The sequence below is a fragment of the Pinus tabuliformis genome, chromosome 9 (genome assembly GCF_031772625.1).
Source record: "Pinus tabuliformis cultivar Carrire ecotype Pingquan chromosome 9, CPIR1, whole genome shotgun sequence".
Classification (NCBI taxonomy): domain Eukaryota; kingdom Viridiplantae; phylum Streptophyta; class Pinopsida; order Pinales; family Pinaceae; genus Pinus; species Pinus tabuliformis.
Genome location: NC_142307.1, coordinates 892,169,481 through 892,176,459, shown reverse-complemented (window position 1 = coordinate 892,176,459; position 6,979 = coordinate 892,169,481). Strand labels below are relative to the sequence as shown.

The following is a 6,979-nucleotide window of genomic DNA, read 5'->3' as shown; positions in this document are numbered from 1 at the left end:
GTGAATTTATACAAGAAATGTTGAACGTTAGATAGGGTCAAACCATGAATTGAACCTAGCCTTCAACCCTGTAATTTTCTATTGGTGTTAATGGTTGGTTCCAGAGAGAGCCCTATATTCTATATCATTATGAAAGAAGTAAATGAAGCAACAATTGCCTATGCAATGAGGTGTAGATGTTAGCACTAAGTGCCTGACGAATAATTTCCTCTAGAGAGTGGTCTAGACTAATAGGTACCTGAGGAGTAATCTTGGGTGGCATTGAAGGACCTTGATGGTGACAAAGAAGTCCTAATGGAAGGAAATGGACGAGGAATGCATCTTTGAGAAGCTTTCCTTTCCAAAAATTTTCATTGTCGAATGTTCACCATTGGTAAAACTTTATGATTTATCACATTTTCCTTTTCAGATCTAACAACACTTAAAATGACATCAAAGAGACACTCACAATGAAATAATATGTTGTGTACCAAAATTTGATCTCTGATTGACAGAGTAGCATTAAACACCAAACCAAGGTTTGTTATGAAGCATGATCACTGGTTCTAACGGTTGTACCAAAGGTTTCCTAAGTTTGGCAGGCCAAAAAAATCATAAGGAATATTACATTTCTACTCCCTAACATAACTCAATTTTGTGCCTTTCTCTCCAATGTTGTAACCATCCAACAACTCTGATGTTTCCCTGAAATCTACATCATCACATCATCATTATGATAGGATTGAAAATGCTTTCCCCTTAATCCATATTCATAAATGGTAGAATTGCATAGTGCCTAATATTGGGATTAGCTACTAACCGTAGAAACCCTATATCTTATCTTCACAAGAGCCATTGGAAATAAAACATAAAAACTTGCAAATTGCAACAATATCTTTTATAGAAATCAAACATAACTTAATTAGAACTCTATATTGTCTCCAATACTTTGGTTCAAATTCTCAATCATATTAATACATAAAGGTGTTAATGACAAGATATTTCAAATAAATTCAAGAAAAGCCATTAAGAATTACAGTGACATAATCCAGGATAACCCGTAAAGCATTGTTTAAATGCTATATTCTAGCAAAATGCAAAAAAATATAAGCATATAATAAGAAAATCTCACATACCATGGGAAATATTTTTCATTTTTCTTTGATGAGGCCTTACTGTGTTCAAGAATTCCCACTTTCAATGGTTTTGGTAAAATAGGATGTGAATTTATACAAGAAATGTTGAACGTTGGATAGGGTCAAACCAAGAATTGAACCTAGCCTTCAACCCTGCAACTTTCTATTGGTGTTAATGGTTGGTTCCAGAGAGAGCTCTGTATTCTATATCATTATGAAAGAAGTAAATGAAGCAACAATTGAATCTGAAGCAAAATCCATATAGAAGAAAGTAATGTCAGTTAAGTTGATTGACGAGATAGCCTTCCTGATTTGTACAAAAGATTGAACTTAGAGCAAAGTTATAAATTCATTCCATTGTATGAAATACAATTACATAGAAATCCCAACCATGATTCTAAGAGGGTTTTCCTACAGAAAAGAATACATCGCCAAGAATTGAAGGGAATAGATGGATTTAATTGGAATTCGTCTGAGTAATGGAGATGGCTAAGCACTTGCAAAGGGAAAAACAGCAAACCAAGGTTTGTCGTGAAGCATGATCACTGGTTCTAATGGCTGTAACAGAGGTCTGTGAACTAAAGAAAATCTGAGACACTCTTGAGCAACTCATTGAAATTGGATACGATGCATTATTCTCTCATCTTAAGGTGCTCCAATAAGCTGAGAGTATGGATATTTTGGTGGTATGAATTAGAAACCTGGAATTAATTCTTAACAATTTCATTCACAATTTGCATTGTATAATTTCCCCATGGAATTCCTTGCCTTCATCCAAAGCTGCCAAGTTGGCACATGCTAGGAGGGTACTGGAAAAAGTATTTGCGTTTGGCTTCAAACCCACCACTTGCATTTGTCAAAAAAGCTTCAAGGCCTCATCACTGTGTCCATTCTATACGTACGCTCTCATCATTGTTGTCTAGGATACAATATTTCTTTCAGGCATTCGGTCAAAACAACTTCGTCATTTTCTATGCTGTCACATTTTGCATACATGTCAACAAGGGCACTATTAACAAAGACATCAGACAGAAATCCATTCTTAATTATCTTTACATGGATCATCATGCCTTCATCTAGAGCTGTCAAGTTAGCACAAGTAGATAAAACACTAGCGATGGTATTTAAGTTTGGTTTCAAACCTGCTGCTTGCATTTGTTGAAACATAACAATTTTAACCAAATCTGCATGAATGTTTTAGGTTTTTTGGTGTGACTTGTCTCAAAAAGGAATCCATAAACCTCTTCATTGACCTCAATCCAGGGTTCTTTTTACCCTATTTCCTTTCATCTTCTTCTGCATCTTGTCGATGATATACCTCCTACCCACTTATGAAGGTGTGGCACCATTGTGATCCAACTCAATAAGGCCTTCTACCACTTACTCTCTTATGTAGCAGACATTTTGGTAATAAAATTGAAGGATCCAGTTTTCACTGTAGTGGCAGAAGGTTTGCAACCGTCATTCAACATCAATAAAAAAAGTTTGTTACTACCATCCAACATCATTTAGCACAAGCCTTATGTCTGGGAAAACCTTGTAGCCTTGACTTGTCAACACAATTCAACGAAATTTGAATAAATGTTTTGGGTTTCTTTGCATGACCAGTCTTAGAAAGGAATGCATAAATCTCTTTATTGACTACAACCATTCGGTCAAAATAGTTTCGTCATTTTCTATGCTGTCACATTTTGCATACATATCAACAAGGGCACTATTAACAAAAGACATCAGATAGAAATCCATTCTTAAATATATTTGCATGGATCATCATGCCTTTATCTGTTGCTGTCAAGTTAGCACAAGTAGATAAAACACTAGTGACGATATTTATGTTTGGTTTCAAACCTGCTGCTTGCATTTATTGAAATAGAGTGATGGCCTCCTCCAAACACCCATTCTGAGCACATCCAGCGATTAACACTGTCCAAGAAATCACATTTTTTGCAGGCATTTCCTAAAACAATTTGAAAGCCTCATCAAGACATCCATCCAGGAAATAACATTTCGCTGGTGCATTTTGCCAAACACATTGCATGCATTCTCTATGGTACCACATTTTCCCTACATTTCTATAGGGGCATTCCTCACTGAGACATTAGAGTGAAGATGCCCACTCTTAGTGGCCTGTGCATGGATCTCCATGCAAGACCAAATCATATGCTTATATTCGAGATATGCTAAAATCTTGCCATCCAACCTAAATTATGTACCTTTGCATTGCGACATGGCAACCTTACCAAGTTGTTGGATGATTGGTTTCCATCTCAGATATCTGTAAAAATTTCTCTAAAGATACTCTAATATTGACAATTTTGTTGATTTTTCCAGATTTTCACTCATTCAAGATGAATATTCATCCAAATTGCATAGAACTATATTATTTTGCTCTAAAATTTAGCAAACCTTTCTATATAAGATACAAAATCCTTCAATATTTAGAAGAACCCATATAAGTTTTGCAAAATCTTTTATAGTTAGAATCTTGAGAATTGTAAATATTCACGAAGTTTGTCCACTTACAACAAAAAATAGCACAATTCCTTCAAATTTCACTGGATCAAACCATGGCACATTCCTGTGCTTAACATTAATTTCATTTTAACCACGTAGATTCAGCTGTTGATATTAAGCTTTTTTCCAGAATTTGAATTCAACAAAAATTGATCGAAAAACAGCAGAGCCGTTTCCTTGAAAACACTACATATTAACAAATTAACATCCTTAGAACCAAATATCTAAATGAACCATTGAATATTTGAAACGAAATACACTGAAACCTTGGAAATCTGGGGTTTTAAAAGCTTTAAAGCGGGGTTGAGAAACATGATAGCTACAACAAGGCCATCTCAGGGATTCAAATATGATGCTGGAAGCTATGCTCTGAACTTTGATGATGGGTGCTGGTAGAAACTGCATGAACATTGCTTAGCCTGCAAATATCATGCAAATGTAGTGAACCTAGCAGTACTTGACACATAAAAACACAACTCTTAGGTCTGATAGTTTGGCTATATGTATTGTGAAATAACAGTTGGTGAATGTCTGACCCTGCAACTTCACCTTACCGTACTTCGATTGCTTGAAAATGAACAGGGAAAGAATTGAAATCTCCTCCAACTTCGACATTATGCTGTACGCGGCTGAGTCGAAGTGAACCTCCCTGCAACATCACCTTACCATCCTTCGATTGCTTGAAACTAATCTGGGAAAGACTTGAAATCTCCTCTAGCTTTGACATTATGCTTTACGCGGGCTGAGTCGAAGTGAAGCTCATCTTGCTTCACCGCATCATCTTTGAACATGCCCCAAATATTGAACCCTCGCTGTGTCGAAGGCGAAGTTCATAGATGGGTCTTTACCTATGCGAATCGAATCCCTGCAACGAATTCGTAACTGCTTACAAAAAAATTTGTAATAGTTTTTGTTGATCGAAGGGTTCAGCCTTTCTCAATCGTCTAACATACAATCTTAGGGTGCATAAGGATGACAGGTGGGCAAGAAGGAGAGTCGATTTCAAAGAGAAATGCCTTACGGCATAATGAAACATTGTGATCCACGTTCCTCTCGGGAATAAAACTATGTCATATTTCTCAATGCCATAAAATCAATAGTTAGCAGCATTAGTTAACTTACATGTTTTAGTTATATAGAGACATCAAAGTTTTGTCACACTATTTTATTAGTGAAGGAACTTGATTTGTGATAAAATTTTGTCGTGTTTAGAATGTTATAAAGTTAGTATGTCAGCAAATTGGTTTTTCAATGCTATCAAATCAAAATGTAATATTAAATAATATTGGCTTAAGTTTAATAATATAGGTGTGTTTGTTTAAAATATTTTTTTTTATTGTTTAAAATAAATTATCAAATATATAAATAAATTTAAATTTTTGAAAAAATAATTCAACATTGTTTTCCAGAAAAGAAAAATTGTAATTTCTATTAATAGAGAAATGAAAATTATATGTTGTATTGTCCACAATATTCAAATCTCCCACGAGCTGCAGACTTTAGTCCAAAAACTTAGTAAAAGCATATATAGAAACAATATTAATATGCCTTAATCTATGTCTATAACAATCACATTTGTTGTTTTCGAACAATTATAACAAAAGTTGTGGAAAGCATATGATCATAACATGTCCTATAATCACAACATAACTATATTGTTGTTTTCTCTAATGTCTTCAAGTGCCTATCTATAAATGGCCTATGATAATATTCATAGTGATAGTTTTCCCTCTACTTTGTAATCATCCATGTCCCCCAAGGCTGATGCACACCCTCTTTGGATAGTCTGCGGAGATTCGACACCCACATTCCTTTCCCTGTAGATGTGTTTGCATGTATCATGTAATTAGATCAAAAATCCTTTTAATGATCAAAACTTTTGTCAATAGAGGTTTGAGTGTGTATGTGACAGTGAGACACTTCATTGATGGAGTTGACCACAATGAGGGAGTCACTGAATATCTGGATCTGACATCAACCCTTCTTAACAACAAATAGCAACAAGAGTTTGAGACTCACAACTCTATGTAGTTTCTCATCCCACAGCCTAAAACAACTCTGAGATGAAAATTATGGTATTCATTGATGTGTAATATGGCTCCTCCCACCACATCTTCCATCTTGTGAATATTTTTCAAAGAAGGCCCAAGGATGGGAACAATTGATCCTTTCTTCAATAACATTATGATTATGGGATTGATCCAAATCATGTGGAATGAGGTCATAAATTGCAAGGGGTTTGGCAATGTCCTTTTCCTATTAAGAATCTTTATCCAAGAAAATTTTTTGTTTCCTACAAAGCTATATGCCCCACCAATAAGAGGAGGGAGGTTCCTGAGTTTAGTGGGTGTAGCTTAATTCCACCATAATTTCCATGCATTCATAAATGAATCCCCTTGCCATTTCTAAGCTAAGGAAATTCCTCTACAAACCATGGATTGGATCTGAGTGACAAAGGGCATGTGACGAAGAGATGATTTGTCGATTCTTTAGCCGATCTACAAAGCGGGCACCAACCAGGGCCTGCGAATTTCCTTTTTCTTAGGTTGTCTCCTGAAGGAATTTTGTTGTTGATAAGACACCATAGAAAAATATTTTCTTTCTCCAGCCATTTAAGCCTCCATATTGGCTTCCACCACTAGGATAGAACATCAAATTCTTTGTCTACAATGATGTAGAGGCAACCAACAGTAAGCCGGTATTCCTAAGAGGTTGAATGAATCCACTGAAGTTCATCTAGTCTATCTAAGATCCTCACATGGGCGATTCTTAAAGCTTTAGCATTAAACTAGTATTGGTTCCATTCCTCCATAAGGTTAAGAGCTTGTGGACTTAACCATCCTTGAGCCCATATAGCCGAGGAGTTGGGGTCTACAAACTGATTCAGGGTGAACCTATCATTCCTTGTCAAAAAATCAATCATCTCATTAGGAAAATGATACATTTCTCTAGATCTAATCCATGGATCTTGACCAATTCTCAACCTATCCCCTGCACCCACCTTCCAAGCCAAACCCTGCTCAATCACAGAAAAAGATCCTAGGACTTCCTTCCACATAGATAAGATGTTTCTTCAATTTTGATTTGTGTTCTGATCCAATCTTCCATAGAGCTAGGGAACACATACTTTTTATAAACTACCTAAGTCCGTAATCTTGAAGTGGAGATTAATCTCCATAAAAAATTATTTCAACATTCAATTTATATATATTTAACCATTTAATTATACCATTTCAATAATTTTTAACATTTTTTTTTTTAAACAAAGATGAGTAGGCTTTTTATAAAATCTATGCTCAAAACGCAACTAGAAACCCAAGAGAAGTTTACATGAAGTATAGATATGATAT

At 35.4% G+C, this 6,979-nt stretch overlaps 1 long non-coding RNA gene across 1 annotated transcript; it reads right to left on the bottom strand.

Annotated features, from left to right (window-relative positions):
- Positions 1-3,677: 3,677 nt before the first annotated feature.
- LOC149151638 (uncharacterized) lies at positions 3,678-4,721 on the bottom strand. The gene is made up of 2 exons (XR_016262860.1): positions 4,184-4,721; positions 3,678-4,048 (listed from the first exon to the last, which is right to left on the bottom strand). It is a non-coding gene; the product is annotated as an uncharacterized LOC149151638 (long non-coding RNA).
- Positions 4,722-6,979: the final 2,258 nt, after the last annotated feature.